The sequence below is a fragment of the Castanea sativa genome, chromosome 5, assembly GCF_040712315.1.
Source record: "Castanea sativa cultivar Marrone di Chiusa Pesio chromosome 5, ASM4071231v1".
Classification (NCBI taxonomy): domain Eukaryota; kingdom Viridiplantae; phylum Streptophyta; class Magnoliopsida; order Fagales; family Fagaceae; genus Castanea; species Castanea sativa.
The window spans coordinates 62,067,187-62,087,213 of NC_134017.1; the positions used below are offsets into that span (position 1 = coordinate 62,067,187).

Below are 20,027 nucleotides of genomic sequence, written 5' to 3' on the forward strand. Positions count from 1 at the left end.
GCGTAGATCCGAACTTCATTTGTCATCGTTTAAACGTCAATCCTGCCATTGTGCCGAGAAGGCAGCCACCTCGGCATTCTTCCAAAGAACATTCCGAAGCTGTGAAGCAAGAGGTGCTCAAACTCAAGAGGGCTGGAGCTATTAAAGAAGTTTTTTACCCTGAATGGTTAGCGCATACGATTGTGGTTAAAAAGAAGAACGGCACGTGGAGAGTATGTGTGGACTTCACAGATTTGAACAAGGCTTTCCCCAAGGATTCGTTCCCAATGCCACGTATTGATCAACTGGTGGATGCTACTGTCGGACATCCTCGGATGAGTTTTCTGGATGCCTTCTAGGGTTACCATCAGATTCCCTTGGCGTTAGAAGACCAAGAGAAGACTGCTTTCATTACTCCAACTGGGAACTATCATTATAAGGTTATGCCATTTGGGTTGAAAAATGCTGGGGCTACTTACCAAAGAATGATGACCCGAATGTTCGAACAGCAACTGGGGAAGACGATTGAAGTATACGTGGATGATATGGTAGTGAAGAGTAAGACAATACCATCACACATGAAGGATCTGGCCGACACCTTCCAAATGCTAAGAAAGTATAAGCTGTGCCTTAACGCCTCAAAGTGCTCTTTTGGCGTGGGGTCTGGAAAGTTTTTGGGGTACATGATTACTCACAGAGGCATAGAGGTGAACCCAGCGCAGGTCAAGGCTATTCAGGATTTGCAGCCACCTCGGAACCCAAAAGAGATCCAAAAACTGACTGGAATGATTGCTGCATTGAATAGGTTTATCTCTCGGTCAGCTGACCGATGCCGTCATTTCTTTCAATTGTTGAATAAATGGAAAGGATTTCAATGGACCGAGGACTGCGTGTTAGCTTTCCAGCAGCTTAAGCAGTATCTTTCCCGACCACCTATCTTGTCTCGCCCCGAGGCGGACGAGGTTTTGTTCGCTTATTTGGCAGTGGTCGTCCACGCGGTGAGCCTGGTCCTTATAAGGAATGAAAGCGGGGTGCAAAGACCGGTCTACTACGTTAGTAAGTCTTTGAATGAGGCCGAGGTGCGCTATCTGCCCTTGGAAAAAGCGCTTCTGGCCGTAGTTCATGCCACGCGCAAACTTCCTCATTATTTCCAGTCTCATACTATGGTGGTCCTGACCCAATTGCCTCTCAAGGCGGTGTTACGCAGCGCCGATTACTCTAGCAGGGTGGCAAAATGGGGAACCATTTTGGGAGCTTTTGATGTTAAATACAAGCCTCGCACGTCGGTGAAGGGCCAGGTTCTCGCTGACTTGGTGGCAGAGTTTACCGAACCATTGCTAGAAGAAACTCCAAAAGAAGCACACATGGATGGAAAGTCAGTTGGAGTGATCACGGCCGCAATGCCTTTGATTTGGAAAGTGTATGTGGATGGGGCTGCTAATCAGAGAGGGTCTGGTGTTGGACTTGTTCTAATGTCCCCAGAGGGAATTGTCTTTGAAAAATCTTTAAGATTGGCATTCTCGGCTACTAACAATGAGGCCGAATATGAAGCAGTCTTGGTAGGTATGCAGATGGTACGTAGGATGGGTGGCAAGAAAATCCATGTGTTCTCGGACTCTCAGTTAGTGGTCGGCCAAGTGATGGGGACCATGGAAGCTAGAGACCCCAGAATGCAGGAATATTTGGTCCAGGTCAAGCATCAGCAAGCTGAATTTGACTCCTTCGTCTTAGCTCATATTTCTAGGAGTGCAAACACTCATGCAGATTCTCTGGCTACGTTGGCGACTTCCTCGGTTCAGGACTTGCCTAGGGTTATCCTCGTGGAGGATTTGTTGGAGCCAACTCGTACCGTCGTCAGCACAGTTCACATTCATCTGATAAGGCCTGGGCCTAGTTGGATCGACTTGGTTATAGCTTTCCTTTAGAATGATATTCTTCCTGAGGACAAATCTGAAGCAGAAAAGATACGTCGAAAGGCGCCACGTTTCTGGTTATCCGAGGATCAGAAGCTATACAAACGATCCTTTTCAGGACCGTACTTGTTGTGTGTGCACCCTGAATCAACGGAAGCATTACTGGAGGAACTGCATGAGGGAATTTGTGGGAGCCACACTGGGGGAAGGTCCTTAGCCCATAGAGCTCTAACTCAGGGTTATTGGTGGCCTAATATGCGGAGAGAGGCTCAGGACTATGCCAGAAAATATGATCAATGCCAGAGGTTCGCCCATAATATTCATCAACCTGGTGGGGTTCTTAACCCTCTCTCCAGTCCTTGGCCTTTTGCCAAATGGGGACTGGATATAGTAGGGCCATTTCCGAGAGCTGCCGGAAACAAAAGATGGCTTCTTGTGGGAATAGACTATTTCACTAAATGGGTTGAGGCCGAGCCCTTAGCAAATATCAGAGATGTTGATTCCAAGAAATTTATCTGGAAAAATATTGTCACTAGATTCGGTATACCACATACACTTGTCTCAGACAATGGCGTTCAATTTGATAGCAAGGCCTTTAGGCAATATTGTGGTGACATGGGTATCATAAATAGATACTCCACCCCAGCTTATTCTAAAGGAAATGGGCAAGCCGAGGCCGTTAACAAGGTCATAGTCAGTGGGCTTAAGAAAAGGTTGGACGACGCGAAAGGCAGATGGGTAGAAGAACTCCCTCATGTTCTGTGGACGTATCGGACCACCCCGCGTAGGTCCACGGGAGAAACGCCATTCTCTATGACATATGGAGCCGAGGCGGTTATACCTCTGGAATCTGGTTTTCCTACCCTAAAGACAAGTTCTTTTAGCCCGGAGAATAACAATGGACTCCTGGAGAAAGGTCTTGATTTACTCGAGGAACGACGCGAGGCAGCCATGGTCCAAATGGCTTATTATCAACAGAAGCTAAAACGGGGATATGATGCCCACGTGAAGCTAAGGCCACTTGCACCTGGTGATCTTGTACTAAGGAAAGTTGTAGGCACTTCTAAGAACCCAGCTTGGGGTAAGCTAGGACCCAACTGGGAAGGCCCCTATCGCATTGTTTCAGTAGCAGGCATAGGGTCATATCAACTAGCTGACCTAGATGAAAGAATTGTACCACGCCCATGGAATGTAAATAATCTTAGAATGTATTATTATTCATAAAATGGGCTTTTGTTAGTTAATATTTCAAAGTTATGAGTACCTCTGACACTTGCAGCTACTGTTCTTAAGAATCAAACAGAAACTTGGTTAAGTGCAGTCCTCGGACCACAAACCTTGTGGAAATTGATGTCTTGTCATTTGTTAAACAGAACCTTAGTTATGCCGGGTCCTCGGACCTCCTACTTTGGAGAAATTAACATTTGAAGCTACTGTTCTTAAGAATCAAACAGAAACTTAGTTAAGTGCAGTCCTCGGACCACAAACCTTGTAGAAATTGATGTCTTGTCATTTGTTAAACAGAACCTTAGTTATGCCGGGTCCTCGGACCTCCTACTTTGGGGAAATTAACACTTGAAGTTACTATTCTGAAAAATCAAATAAAAACTTGGTTAAGTGCAGTCCTCGGACCACAAACCTTGTGGAAATTGATGTCTTGTCATTTGTTAAACAGAACCTTAGTTATGTCGGGTCCTCGGACCTCCTACTTTGGGGAAATTAACACTTGAAGTTACTATTCTTAAAAAATCAAACAGAAACTTGGTTAAGTGCAGTCCTCGGACCACAAACCTTGTGGAAATTGATGTCTTGTCATTTGTTAAACAGAACCTTAGTTATGCCGGGTCCTCGGACCTCCTACTTTGGGGAAATTAACATTTGAAGCTACTGTTCTTAAGAATCAAACAGAAACTTGGTTAAGTGCAGTCCTCGAACCACAAACCTTGTGGAAATTGATGTCTTGTCATTTGTTAAACAGAACCTTAGTTATGCCGGGTCCTCGGACCTCCTACTTTGGGGAAATTAACATTCGAAGCTACTGTTCTTAAGAATCAAACAGAAACTTGGTTAAGTGCGGTCCTTGGACCACAAACCTTGTGGAAATTCATGTCTTGTCATTTGTTAAACAGAACCTTAGTTATGCCGGGTCCTCGGACCTCCTACTTTGGGGAAATTTACATTTGAAGCTACTGTTCTTAAGAATCAAACAGAAACTTGGTTAAGTGCAGTCCTCGGATCACAAACCTTGTGGAAATTGATGTCTTGTCATTTGTTAAACAGAACCTTAGTTATGCCGGGTCCTCGGACCTCCTACTTTGGGGAAATTAACATTTGAAGCTACTGTTCTTAAGAATCAAACAGAAACTTGGTTAAGTGCAGTCATCGGATCACAAACCTTGTGGAAATTGATGTCTTGTCATTTGTTAAACAGAACCTTAGTTATGCCAAGTCCTCGGACCTCCTACTTTGGGGAAATTAATACTTGAAGTTACTATTCTTAAAAAATCAAATAGAAACTTGGTTAAGTATAGTCCTCGGACCAAACCTTGTCACTATTCTTAATATTTTCTCACTATTCTTATTCTTATCACCCTTTTTATGGAAATCATTATCTCATCATTTATTAATTTGGATCTCAAGTTCTTCATTTTTAAGTGTTAAGCAAAATTTTTGCAAGGAATGGTCTTTGGACCCTACATCCTGCTGAAAGCAATATATCAGATTACAAAGGTTTAACTGTCATATGAGTTGTCTAAACTTTGGTATTATTTGATGTCTAAATTAAGTTATGTGGCAGTTTTGAAGTCATAGTTAATTGCATGGTGGAGTTGTACTTATTTATTCTGCTTCCCCTTTAACTGTTTGTTATTAAAAGCTCTCATGGCAAGCACAAAAAGAATAAAGTAAAACAAAGACAATGTGAACAAAAATTGAATAAAAATCTTCTTCATTAATTATACACAAAGAAGGGGAGTACAGAAAATTCCTATACTAGGCCCTAAACTAGGGAAGGGGGGTCTTGAAGAGCTCGCCAAGCCTCAAGCACTCTTCAATTCCAGCTCAAAGGTGGACAAGGCTTGTTTCCCTTTGTCCGTTGAAGGCATGGGGGGCTCCACACTTTGAATCTGCTCCTTCTCGGCACCACCACACTCGTCCTTCTCTTGTGGGAACCTTCAGGCTTCGTAGGAGCAGAACGAGCTCTTCCAATCCAGGAGGAAGGGCGGAGAGGCAGCAGGAGGGTCTTCAATTTCCCGTATGTCTAGGGGAAGCCAGATGTTCTCGGGCTTCCTCGGAAGCTTGAGGAACCCCTACCGCATTCATGGCCTCTACTTAGACCTCCTGTCGGACTCCGCACAAGGCCGCAAAAGCCTCTCGTCGCTCTTCTTGCGTTCGGTCACCCCTCCCGATAACTGGCCTTCTTCGGCAGCCTCTAGTGCGTACCGATGGGCGCGAGCCTCCTCCTTAGCCCGCGTAAGCTCCTTTTCCAAGTCGAGCGTGCTCGTTGACTCGGGGCGAGCTCGTCATCCTTTTGACGAAGGAGCTTACGCCGCCCCTCCACTTGGGTTGTCATCGTCTTCAAGATGGCCTTGTCACCATCTCTTTCTCTTTTCAAGTCGGCCAGCCGGGACGTGATTTTCCCATTCTCTCGCTAGGGCCTCGGCTTAGAGATCTTTCTCGCTCTTGCCTTAGCTCCTCGCTTCCATCCCGCCGTGCTTCCGAGAGTCGTTCACGAACTTCTCGGCAGCGAAAACCTCTTGGATGGACTGCAAAAAGGATAGGAGGTTAAATGCAGTGAAGTGTTTACAAACCAGTATAGAATGTTAGTGTAAGATGGAACTTACCAGAGCTAAACACCTCTTCAACTAGAGGAACAGCTGCTGCTGGCCCATCTTCTCCAAGGTTTCCATGTCCTTGGGAAGCGGTACAGGCGCTCCAAAGACCTCGGCTAGGTGGTGAGCGTGGCCTTGCTGGACCGCCCTGATACTGGAATGGCAGGGAACGGGAGCGCCGTCTAGTCTCAAGTCAGGAGACTAGGTAGTTGGTGCTCGGCGCACCTCGGCCACGTTTCTGATCTCCCCGCTTTCAACTGAACGGGCGCGCCCTTTGCCCTTGTCCAACTTCTGCTGCTGGGTCGGCGCAGGCTGTTTCATCTTCTTTTGCTTTTCACCTCCACCCCCCTCAGCCTCCGCTTTCCTTTTCTTCTTGGGATCCCCTACCGGAGGCTTCGGCCAAGTTGGAGGAGGAGGAGGCAGGGTAAAGCCGGAGCTCCGGGACCCCCTTGTTCCCTTCTTTGCCACTCGGGCGCCTCTATCGGTCATCAGGTCCTTTAACTTGTCCATCTCTTCTTCAACAAAACTGTCGTCTGGACGCGCTATCACTAGACCCGTGATCCCAGAGGCCTCGGCTTCTTCTTCTTCCTCGTCGGAAAGGATGACAAACGGGTTTCCGCGAGGTCGTGGGGAGTCCTTGGGCCGAAACTGGTCTATCTCCTCGTCCAAAGTGTTTGAAAAAGACACTCGCTCCTCTGGGACAACAGTTGCCTGGGAGTGTGTAGCTAGAGGGACCGCAGCAATCGGTTGTAAATACAGTATGGTGTTAGGGTCGTCAGGAGGCCGGATCGTCAGGAAGTGAGGTTTGGCTACGTTGATCTTCCTACGCCGCCGGTCACCTGCAATAATGGCGTTCTCTATTGCCTGGAAGTCCGAGGATACGGGATCGTACCCTAGAATCAAGTGAGCAGCCCTGAGTTGTAGGTCCTCCCTGACAAACACCTCGGAGCGCAGTGCTCGGTTTAGATCTACAACGTTGCAGTGGCTCAAGCGTGGGCGCACGTGTTGCTTATCTGCAAAGAAAGACATCAAAGCAAACGAACATGGTCAGATTCACACAACATATAATAAACTTAAATAAACATGAATACATGTGAATACACATTTTTGTGAGTGTTAGAGGAAGTTGTGCGGTGGGGGGGTTAATCCTAAGGTGTCGCACCTGGATCTCCCCACTCAACTGGGCAATGGAGGCCGTCGTGCCAGTTCCCAGAGACGATCAGGTAGTCATCCTTCATGCCTTTGTTGGATTTGGGCAGACAGGAGATTAGCCTAACGACGCTGGAGCGGGATTTAATGTAGTAACCTACATTGGTGAGTTTATGGCACTCGTACAGAAAGACGACATCGTGCCAGGTGAGGTTTAGACCCATTTGCTCATTTAGAGCATCGACGCTACCCAAAACTCTAAAAACGTTTGAGGTGCACTGATCGGGACATAACCGGTGGTTGCGGAGGTACTCCCTAGTTACAGGCTTCATTGGGAGGGTCATCCCACCCTCTACAAAGGCTACCATTGGGATGATAACCTCTCCAGTCTTTCTAGAGCCAGCCACGGCTTCCGCCGGGCAATATTTTAAACCTACATCGCCGGGAATGTGATATTTGGCTCTGAAGCCTTCCATTCCAGCGGCGGTATCAACTAGACACTTGAATTTTCCCATCAAATATGAACGAAAGGCTAAATTCTAAAAGGGGGAATGATTATAAGGAGAGCCGAGGACAGGGTCCGAGGAGAAAGGGTTAAGAGAAAAAAGGAATAAGAACTTACAGACTTGAAGTTGTGCGAGTTTCCACGGATTTGTGTAGACAAAAGGTGATTGCTGATGTTTTGATGGGATTAGTCTCTGGAGAAATAAATGAAGGCGCAGGTTCCCGAAGCGTCACGACGTGCGGGAAGCGGCCTCGAAATTGTATTTGTCCCGCCCAAATTTTCATAGAATAACAAGGACCGTTAGATGCTCATCTTACCGTTGAACGTGGGGGATAAGGTATAACTTACAGTAATAAATACGCGCGTTTTTGAAAATAAAACCGCCAAGTGTCACCCTCCGGAACGTGAAACGGTTTTCACACGTGTGGTTATTTACAGGAAGTGTGGAGGAAGTGTTCGTTGGATCAAAACCCTATTTTTCTCCTCGGATGATGAAAAATAGAGTTTTGAGGGGCTATTGTGGGGAGTAAAAGGACCCAAGTGGGCATATGGGCCTTTGGGCTGTAACATGGAAGGCTGACCTGCTCTAGGATTAAACTCTATGAGTTGGCCCATACGCCGAGGGTCCGAGAATACAGCCGAGGGAGAGTTTCACCTCGGACAGATCCAAGAGAACTCAAGATTTCATTATAAAAGTCAAGGCACAACTCTGGAAAGACTAGTGGTTAAAAGGGGACATCCTGAATCTTCTAGATGCACCAGTATTAAAGAAAATATCAAGAGTTAAAGGCTGCCACCTCCGCATCAAAGGCTCTGCACCTACCTCCCTGGCCGCATTAATGGGGAGGTGACCCCTGAACAGTGAGGTGGAAACTTCTAGTCACTGTTCAAAAAGTATCAGGGAAGGAAGTATAAAAGGGGGGTAAAGGCCAAAGAAAAGAGGGGAGGGAAAACAAAAAAGAAATTAAGAAATTGTAATCTTGAAGGAAGAAAGAGAAATAATAAAGAAGTAGTCCTCGGCTCGAGTCCGAGGAGATCCATTCGCAATTATCGTTCGTTATTTACTTGTATTTGTTTATAAAAACCTGTTATCAAGCTCCCAGCACTTCTAACCTAGATTCTAAGCCCACACTCTACAAATTTTATTGTTTAAGGCTCATTGGGCCTGAGCCCATAATCTTCTTTGGGTCCAGGTGCAATTGTGCACTTACACTTACGTAAATAAATTATATATAATATATTATTCTTTGGATAAAAACGTACATACATGCAGTAATTAACCAAATACTAATTAACAATAATTATGATAATGATCAAGTATCTGTTCTTTCCTCACAAAGAAGGATGGTATTTAATTATGGTTTACAATCAAATCTCATCAACACCAAAAATAAACATACTATAAAAGAGCAATATATTCATCATGAATAGTAAACTAGTTTTACAGACAAAAATACAATCTAAGGGTAGTTTGGGAATAGCCATTTTGTTCTGTATCTCCCTAAAAAGCTCTTTTGCAATTTGACTGGAACGAGATGGGAAACAAGAAGTAAATTTGTGATAATGGTATTAAGGGAATTGATCGATGTCTTTGACATTCCTTGCCCATGGATTGCACAATTAACTCTGGAATATGTCCATTTGATGCAAAATGAAGTTGTTGCAACCTGAAACAAATTAAACACTAGTACCTCCATGCCTCCTTCCCAAGTAGAGTCACAAAAAAACCAGATTTCATATATGGTAAAATCAAATTGGACATATATGTTATTACATTAAACAAGAAATACAAATTGTTAACACAAAGTTGGAGAGCTAACAAAAATTTTGATTTACTGCTCATGATGAGTGCAAATCTTGAATGTGACTAAAGAAAGAGAACTAAAAATTAAGAAAATATGATTTTGAAAATTTACGTTTATTTGGATTTAAATGAAAAGGAAACAACAACCCTATCTCTGCTTGACTTACCATTCCGTGCTTAGTCCAGCACCAACACATTTTTAAAGAAAAATAAACCCAGTTTGAAACTTTTTTTGTAGGCTAAATTATGTGTTGAAGTGAGAGAAGGAGCCATGACTTTACGAGATTTATGGTCAACCACAAATATAGTTGGTCTGCACATGGTCTGAAATCTGAATGCATGTTTTCTTTTAGCAAAGATGATTAGGTAGAAAAGTAAACAGTTTAACGTGATTGTTGAAATATTCAAGATAGCAAAAAATGGAACAAACTTCATATTCATGAAAAGTACAGAGAGAGATAAACAAAATCTAAAGCAAAAAAAAATTTGAAAAAATAAGGAGCTGGGGAGAGAGGTACGGTATGCTTGGCTCCTCGCACGCCACCGGCATTAGTCAATCAACAAACAGATTGGTTCATGCTTGTGGCATACAGGGAGCCAGGCATAACCAGAATCACCTTTTCTTCTTCATCAGCCTCAAATCCTTCTTGAATGCATGGTAATCACCAAGAAAATGCAGAGAGAAAAAAAGAGAGAAAGAGAGGGGAAGAGATCACACTATACGACCCTATAGAAGACTCATTATATATATAGAGCTTTGGAGGGGTTTCATTGTTTATTTATTTATTTGTTTCTCTCTTTTTAGTACAAGAAGAGAGAATTTTCTAACATATAAAAAGACCTCAAGGAGAGGAAGAGAGAGCTCACAGTCACAGATTGACGTGACCTTATTATGGTAATGAAATATTAGGAGGGGATTTCGGGGATTTTGCTTCCGTTATTCCTTCGGTGCAATGAGGAATTTTCTTACCATAGAAAAGACCCACATAATTCACTTTCCTTATACCAAGTGATTTGTTTAAGATTCTCAACAAAAAAAAAAAAAAGTGATTTATTTACAATCAGTCAAAAGTCATTTTATTCCAAATTCAAAATGATAATTTCCATTTGTTGATGCAATTCCTTATTGCAATATTCATGTAATCTTTTTTTTTTATGTATATTTCAGGATTTTAATCAGCAGAGGATAAAAACATTACATTTTTAGCCACTAAATATTCAATATTCTTATAATTGTAATAAACCTTTTATTAAGTATATAATTTATGTTTCACTTTTTATGTAAAAATGTAATATTTACTTTTCAATATATACTTTTTATGATATAAGTACCTCAACTAAATTGAAGGGTGATCATGTATAGGGTTAGACTTGATTCGTGAATATATGCAAGAAAAACAAAAACTTGTCGAGGTGTTGTTAGCAAGAGAGATCTTTCAATGCTTAAGTTAGCAAATTAGAGCAAAAAGTGTCTCAAGAAATTGAGAACTTGTTTGTACCTTTTTGGGTTGTTAGTTGTAACCTTTTAGAGAAGAGAGATTACTTAGTAATTTTGAGATTTAATTTAATCCAATCTCCTCCCTTTAATTCTAGAGTTATCTCTTAATTAAGATTTCTGTAACGTAAAATTTGGAGGAAATAAAAATACATGTAAACCTTTCCTTTCAAAAAAATTTGACTTTGGCAATTCATTGAGCTTTAGGATTATGGTCGAGCTGGGGGTTCATCATCCTGATCTGCCACATCAATCCTCTATTTCAAAGCCGAGGTAAAATTTATGGTCTGTTTGGATTGAGGGGGAGGGAGGGGAAGTAGAATAGAGTTAGTCCAAAATTAACCTATTTTCAGCTAACTCTACTCTACTCCCCTCAACTCCCCTTCCCTTCTCCTTTAATCCAAACAAATTCTTAAAGAAATAAATTATCTCCATCAAAAGGAACTAAAAAAAAACTTTCATCCCATTTTTCATCTCACTAAAAAAAAAGTTTATATTTATTTTTTATATTCTAAATTTTCATTGTTGTCAAGAGTATTATAACTCAATTGACACTTTCTTGTATTTCTAATGAAAATATCTCAAGTTCAAAACTTCTTTATCTCAACTATCAAATTATAAAATAAAATAACAACAATTTTTTCAATTGTTTTACCAAACATACATATAACCTTCCCATCCTTTTTACCAAACGCAGCCTTTAAATTGAATATTCTAAAATCTAAAATGCAATCCAGTAATCACTTGTAACCGCCAAAGCAACCATCATTACAATTACATTACCCTTTTTATACTGATTTTTCTACTTAATTAAGACATACAATTCAAAATACATGTTAGGTAAAGGTAAAGGTAAAGCATGCATGCAATTCTTCTCTCAGAGAAGAAAAAAGAGTAAAGCATGTAATTTTTTAGTAATATCTCGAAATATTTGACTGAAGACTGGAGATAAAGGATGGTCATAAGTCATAAGTAATGATGGAAAGAATCGGTAGGGCCCTGCTCTCTCATTCTTTCTCAAAGTGTGTCTGTGTATGATATGATATCCAAAGAAGAGTGTTTTCTTTTCCAATCTAACTTAGCAGCAGGGGGGGGTTTGAATGAGTGGAACCCTTTAAGGGACTGTCTCTGCCTTTTTCTTTCACTATCTTATAAAAGGGTTTGCTTTTCCGTTCTGGAGCCACGTTTGTCGGGTGAACTTGGAGGAATTCTGGATTCCTTTTGCCAACAGAAGCCACTAGTACCCCCACTATTTGCCTTTCCTGTTCCTTCTGTTTCCTTTCTTTTCTTCTCTCTCTCTCTCTTACTTTTTTTTTTTTCTTCTTTTAAGTTCTATTCATAATTAAATGAAATATCCGTAAATTTCAATTAGGTTTATCAATAATTGAAGTTTTTTATCATCAAAAATAGGATTTACATAACACTTCTTGTGGTTGTGGCGTTATGCATCAATACTAATTAGTTAACAATATATGAGTTTCAGGTAACTCAATTGGTAAAATTTCTTATTATCGAATAAAAGATTTTGGATTCAATTCTCGTCTATACCAAAAATTAATTGGTGTCTTGGTCTGTTAATAAATAACAATCATTAAAAGAATACGTCATAATTTGAATCTATCTCTACAAAAAATAGTTAGAAATATATGTAGACTTGTATTATATATTTATGGTATCGTCAAGGTTGGTCCAAGCGTTTCGGAGGTCTAAGGCGAAATCTTTAAATGGGGTCTTTATGTTATCACTTAAATAATATTTAACTAGCATTTTATATAATAATTTTTTTTAAATCTATTCTTTTTACTTTCTAATATGATTTTTTTTTTTTAGAAAATGTGATTAATGAATGTTATAACAAATTTTACTATAAACTAGTGTTGTAATGAATGTGATTAATGACATGAGGCTTACAAAAATACTAGAAATATTATAAAATTTACAACATGAGAATTATAAAGATATATCATATTCATTGTCACATCAAATTATAAAAGTTATGGAGACTACCACACACACTTGATGTAGTGATCACTCCACAAGTTTCTAGAAGAGAGTTTCGCACACATATAAACTTAGATTAAACTATAGTAGAATTTTTATCTTGTATAAAAATAATTAAATAAATAAAAGTTATGTAGTAAAATTTATAGTATTTTTAACATTTTCCTATTTGAATTACTTGTGATTAGTAACGTGTCTATTTGTAAGACTTATTTATTTAAATTTGTCTTATCTCTATCTTTAACATTACTTAATTCTTTGAGCCTTCTTAATAGTAAAAAAAAATAAAAACTAAAATTTTTTATTATCTCCCAAAAATATTTATATATAAAAAATAAATAAAAAAATTTGCCCCCAAATTTGGGCCTTCTCTAGTAAGGGGGCCCTTGGCAATGGCCTAATTGGCCTAAGCCTAGGGCCGGCCCTGGGTATCGTTGAAGTTTCATCACGTAGAGCACAACTTAAAAAGATAATCAAATGTGCAAATTGTTTTATTATTCAGCATTTTTAATGAAAAAGTTTAAGGCTTAAATCCATCCAAATATTAAATTATTAAATAAATAAATAAAACTTAAGTATAATACATTAGGTTCCTCAATTGAATTCAAATTCTTAGCTGCATTAATCAATAAAATCGGAATAGTATTATCTTTTCCAAATATAAATTAAATTCAAAACAACCAAGTGTTTTTTATAACTAAGTATAGCAAAAAAACCAATTTTTGTTTTAAGATAAAATTTAGTTACAAAATTAGTTGTAACCTAAGACTACAACCTTAGTCAATATCTTTTTATTGGAAGTGAATTTTGACAAATCCACCATTAAATTACATCTTCTTCTTATATCTTTCATGCTTGTAAAATTTCTAAAAAAATTAAAGATCAATAGCTATATCATCAATAAATTGTTTGAATTGCAAGTTTTTGTAATTTAAAATTATGAATAAAATATAAGCTTATAGATCATAAAGTAAATAATATCCGATTAATACAAAATTTGACATGCATATTAAGAACATAAAGAATATGCGATTCAATGGTTGGATTTTCAAAATATAGAGTAATTTTTATTTTATTGAGTAAGGTTGTAAGTTTAAGCTACAACCAATTTTGTAGCTAAATTTTATATTTTTTTTATATAACTAAATATGGTTGGGGTGGGGGGACTTGAACACTTTTGAAATGTCTCGATTGGAAACATCAAGTGATTCCAATTCATTGAACTACAAAACTCTTGCCAAAACAACTAAGCATTTGAATTCAATTGAGGAATTTAATGTGCTACACTTAAAGTACTTTATCTAAGTTTTACCCAAATAAGAAAAACTAAAATTAAATTCTTTCTTGTTAAATTTTCATATCCGCATTCCATAAATACATATCTTTCTTTATTATATTTAATAATTTTATAAATTAATTATATTGACGAAGTTTGATTTTGACATTAGTTAAAATCTGTTAGTTTGATTTAATTTAGTATTTTTAAACTTAATTTTGACAAGTTTTCATTGGCATTAGTTTACAATCGAGTCAATTATAATACTTAAAACTCAATAATTTTCATTAGACTTGACAAAACAACCTCAATGTGAAGATTGTTTGCTTTTAGAGCTACTATGGGATGGGTTAGGTTGGAGATTTCTCCTGCCCAAAGAGGTTTGTCTGGTTGGATTGAAAAATATCGCAAATTTAACTCAAACTGACACTTGTACATTCCTAATAGCATTTTGATTTATACCCAAAATCACATCATTTTAATTATAACAAATTTTAGAGGAGATGCTGGTCGAACCCAATCCTATATGCTTTAGTACCGGTAGCTAGATTACATTTATGTTACAAGAGAAAAGCATTCTTGAGAATCCAATATCAAGAATATTAAAGAGGATTACTTGGGGGGGCCTTGGCCCCCCTTGGCTTTTGAATTTTCTCTTTAAACAGTGTATAAAAATCATTAGTTATGTACAAGATTATTCTTTGGCTCCTCTTGAGAAATTTTCCTGGCTTCACCACTAAATTCTTGATCTAATGATAAAAAACAATTACCATATAGTAAACCATGTAAATTGAAATTCTATAGTATTCAAAAACAAAACAAAAGAAAGGACACGAGATACGACGATGATACATGACATTCCTTGTATTATACACATGGCAAAATGGGGATGCTAACTTGTGTTTTAATTGGAGAAGGGCAAAAAACATTGTGGGTAAGGTTGATGTTAAGTACAAAGAGTTTCACGTGGCAGACATGCCTCACGAGAAGAGGTGACTTTTCTTTGTAGGTCAAAGATCAACCCTAAGGTGATGATTATAACTTCTTCCTCGCTGCATGGCACCATAATTATGCTAATTCTAATTACACTTCTGAATATATCTTCTTCTTTTTTAGTAGGACCCATTTCAAATTGGTCGGTCGGTCTATCTAATTCTAATTTACACAACCGAATAAGCTCCATTCACGCCGATATTGTGCTCTACTTTTTGCTTTTTAATTTCGGTTTTCCCGTATCAGTTTTTTCTTTATTATTCTTTTTTCTTCATGATGTGATGCTATGGTATTCATCTTTGAATTTTCCTCCTTTTAAAGTTGGACCACTACTTCTTCTGGTGCATTGGCTACGTCAATTTTGGATTTGCCTTTTCATTCGATGGAACCTTTCCAGGTATTCTTTCTTTTCATGCAAAGTGTATATGTGTGTGTATATATATATATATATATAATATTCATTTCTTTTTATTTTTATTTTTTGGTTCTCTTTTCCTTTTTTAATGTTTTGGAATTGAAAATAAACTCAGAACCTCTCTATTATGGTTTTGGTATACCTATTTCTGTCGGGAATTGCTTTATTTTACCCATCCTTATCTTTTAGTTCAATAGTTACAACAATTGACGAAGAGAATCTAAACTTTGATTTTCTTAATAAAATATAGCATGTTATCTTTCTATATTATAAAACTTTTGACAAATGAGTATCTTTCTAAAACCGGTAAATTACACAATTTTCCTAGGTTGTTTTACATTAAACCTTGTGTTTTAAATATTTTCAATTAAAAGCATGAGCGTTTTAATCAGCACCCTCAATAAGTCACAATGAATTAAAAGTAACATAAACTCACATAAGTTGTGATTAAAGTCTATCAAAACGCAAGAAGTCCTTCCAATTGCAATTATAAACTCTAGGACACTATTTGAAAGTAATGAAATTAAAATAATAATTAGTCCCTTAATTATTGTTGGCAAGACATTCACAATAAAATTATATATTATATAAACTCATATTCAAATTAAATCATATCATATTATAAACTATATAATAAAAAGTTGATTCTTGCACGTTGTGATTACATCAACTAAATACCCCTTTTTTCTCCATTTTTTTCTCTTTATGTCATGTAGCACATTATAAGTACATCCAAATAATTAACAAATTTGCTCTGAGTGAAATTTTATTGGCAAAATTTCAAATATATTAAAAAATGATACTCTATAAAAATTCTAAAACAAAGAATTTTTAGAAATTAAAAAAAAATTATTTATTATATATTATTTTAATCATTTTTCATATATTTTTTAATTGTAAAAGTTAGATTTTATTTGTTGTGCTTACACTATGTGACTTGTGTTTTTTTTAAGTAAAATATTTTCAGGAAAACATTTTACACATTTTAAGTTGTTTATTTCACAATAAAATAATTAGTTAACTATAAAATATTTTAAGTCAAAGGGAAAACCAAGGAAAAATTTTGTAATAATGATTTACCGTTGCAGCAAAGGTAAAACATTTTCCAAAATTCTTACACAACTATCCCCCCTCTCTCTCTAACTCTATTTCTCTTTAGGTCCCCTCTCCTACAAACAGACCAACGAGCCACTCATCATTGGCCACCAATCCAATCGTTGGTGCCACCCATCATTGGCTTCACCTCCATACACCGATTCTCAAGTTTGGACTTCCTAAGTTTTTTTTTTTTTTGGTTATTTCCACCTCCATTAGCTCTACCTCCCCCTTCATTAGCTCACCCATCAGTTCTTAGAATAGTTTTTTTTTTTTTTTACCACTGCATAGGTTTAATAATTTGGGTTTTTTAGTGTTGTGTGGGCTTACTAACCTCGGTTTTTAGGCTGGATTGTGGATTTTGTTGGGTGGCTGGGATGGCTTGTGGGTCATGGTGGTGGCTAGGAAGGCTGGGATTGTGGCATGCGATGGGTGTTTAGCCGGTTTTTTTCCCCCCTCTCCAATATGTGTACATATTTGAGTGGTCGGTGGAGTGGTGGTGGGTTGGGTTTTGCCGATTTGGTGGTGGTTGCTTGGATGTGTTGAGATGTGAGATTAGGAAAATTTTTCATTTTACTGTGAAACAAACAATTGAAAATAGTTTCTTGTCATTTCCAATTACACGTCAAACATCGTAAAATGAAAATGTTTTCAGTAAAATATTTTACTTCGAAACAAATAAAGCATTAATGTAACTTTTACAAATTGTATAGATATCATTTCACCCTATGACTCATGATGAGTATACTAAGATTATTTATGCAATTAACTTTAAGTGAAACTTTGGTACCAAACTCTTTTTTCTTCTTTTCAAAAAATTAAAACACCATTTTGATTAAAACTCAATTATCAAAAGCTTCAAGATATATAAAACGAGTTTCATTACTTGTTTTACATGCCATTCATTTTTCATGTAACTTAAAGTAATTTTGTTCTTTTATGTTTACTATCTATTTTATTTTATTTTATTGAAATTTTTGGTTTAGTTTACATAAAGTTATTGATTAAGTAATGCATTTCATAGGTATAGAGCATTAGCATCCGGGTTTGTAAACCGGTGTCTATTTTACCATTTAAAAAGCTATTTTTTCTATTATACCAACTCATTTTACAATACAACTTATATCCCAATTTCTATACTTTAGCTACTTCAGTTAAATATTCTTTCTTTTTTTATTCTTTATTTCCATTTATTTATTTATTCTTTCTCTCCCATTCTTTCTCTACAAGAATGACTGCAAATCTACTGTAACCACCACCACCGCCCACCACCACTGCACTACGCACACCTGACACCACCACCACCAGCATTCCACGAAAACCTACAATCCACCATCAACATTCAACACCAAACCGACAAACCTAGACCCAGAACCACTGCAAACCCAAACCCATCAACATTCAACATAATCAATCATCAACTTTCAAAAGCTAACTCAGACTCACAGTGAACCCACTGCCACCACAATCAGCATCCATCCAAAAATCTACCCCATAGCCACACCAAAAAAAAAAAAACTAAACTTAAGAGAAAAGCCTCAAAAAGAGGGAGGCGGAGGATAGACCGCGAACAAAACCCATCAAACGCAAGACCCACGACGGCCGACAACAAGCAAAACCCACGACCCCACGGCCACCAGAATCCCACAACTTGGAACCCGATCTGAAACCCACAGCCACACGATCTAAAGTCCACAGCTACCAATCTAAATCCACCGCTACATCGATCTGAAACCCACAGCCACCTGATTCGAAACCCACTACCATGCCGATCTGAAACCACGGCCACCCAAAGCTAATCTTGAGAGAGAGAGAGAATCCTCACTGTGAGAGGAAGAGAGGACAGACCGTGAGACAGAGAGGAGAAATGATTAAGGAGAGAGGAATCTGAAAAGTGAGATGAAGAGAGAGAGTGTGGAAGATTAAAAAATCAATTTTTTTTTTTTTACAAACTCATGAACAGTAAGGTTGCATATAGCTAGGATGGAAAAAAAATTTGGTTTACAACCCCGGATGGAGCATGATTTTACGGGTTTAGTTGCTAAAATGGCAACTAGGGGGTTTTTACAACCCCCATTGCTAGTGCTCTAATAATAGATAATAAATGTTGTGTCAAACACATTATAGTTGTGTACTTGTATCAAATGTCTCAACACAAATGCTTCACATGGTACAACAACATATTTTCATCGTGTAGTGTATACCATAAATATATTAAAAAAATTTAAGCTTGAAATGAAACTTTTTTGCAATAATTTAAAGAAGTTTAGAAAAAATATTCCAGATAACCAAAATTTTATTATTTATTTTGCTTTAATCATAAACCATAATTTATTAACAATAAATGAGAAGTGCTACTAAGCATTTCTCATAATGAAAATTGGGTCTTGCGCGTTATATTTACATTCGATATTATTAGGCTAAGACATCAATTAGTTTTTGGTGTAAGCAGGGATAGAACCCCAATTTATTATTCGAGGATAAAGGACTTTACCAATTGAGCTTCTTCTTTTTTTTTTTCATTGAGAAAAACCAATTGAGTTAATTGGAATCCACTCTTTTGAAAAACTTATTATAATAAGAAAATCTTATACCTTTTAATTAATTCATCAAGTTCATGATAAATATATTGCTATATTTATGGACATTATGCACTTGTCGCTCTAAGTAAAACCTCATAACACAAGTTTCACGAAATTTAGAATATTATAATGGTTAAAACTAAATACCAAAATTTTCAAGAAAAGTTAAAAGGAGTTTGTTAAGTTATGATTTTTCACATAACATTTGTGTTGGTTTTATTCCATGACAAAAAGTGTTGTAGTTGCATTAATTTATTTCTTTATATATTTTTTTATTGTGTTGGATTTAGTATTGAGTTGGTGAAGATTGCTTAAGAAGTTGATCTCGCGACTTGGCTCGCGAGTGGTGCAACCTGCAAAAGTCACATGAAAAGTATATACTGGAAGCTGAAGAGTCAAGTATCAGACTGTATTTCATGAGTCACTTCGTGACTCAGGCCAAGTCGCGAGTGACCTGCGAAACACTCTGCCTGGATGATTTTAAGTGTGACATTTCCTCTTCTTTACCTTACTATATATACCCTCATTATCCACTGTTCAGTGGCCGTTTTTGTTGCTCGGCCACATGTTGTCTGCTGGAAGGGTGACCTTGCTAGGCCTGGGTTGGTATGGGGAGTTGCATCCGGAGCTCAACATTGGGCACGTATTTCAATGGCTACCGTCATACTTTTAGGCCTACAAAATGGGTAAAGCCCAAAATTTAAGAATCATGATAATGATTGAATAAATATGCAATATGTGTTTGATATAATAGCTTTGATTAATAGTTGTAATAGTATTTGAAATAAAGTAATATGTATTTAAAGGTGAAGTAATCATGCACTCAATGATATAAATTTAAAGATATGGAAGCAGAGTCACTTATCTTTGTATGGTTTGTAGCTCTAGCTGTATAGCATCATTGAGTTGATAGTATTCCAGCAGAATGACTCTAGTGGAGAGGCAATATGCCATGATAACTTCAATATTGAAGGGGAAAAATGGGTGCAA

At 37.6% G+C, this 20,027-nt stretch overlaps 1 long non-coding RNA gene across 1 annotated transcript; it reads right to left on the reverse strand.

Moving 5' to 3' along the window:
* Window positions 1-8,683: 8,683 nt before the first annotated feature.
* Window positions 8,684-9,964, reverse strand: LOC142636874 (uncharacterized). Its single transcript, XR_012844420.1, has 2 exons — window positions 9,798-9,964; window positions 8,684-9,043 (listed from the first exon to the last, which is right to left on the reverse strand). It is a non-coding gene; the product is annotated as an uncharacterized LOC142636874 (long non-coding RNA).
* Between the last annotated feature and the right edge of the window lie 10,063 nt (window positions 9,965-20,027).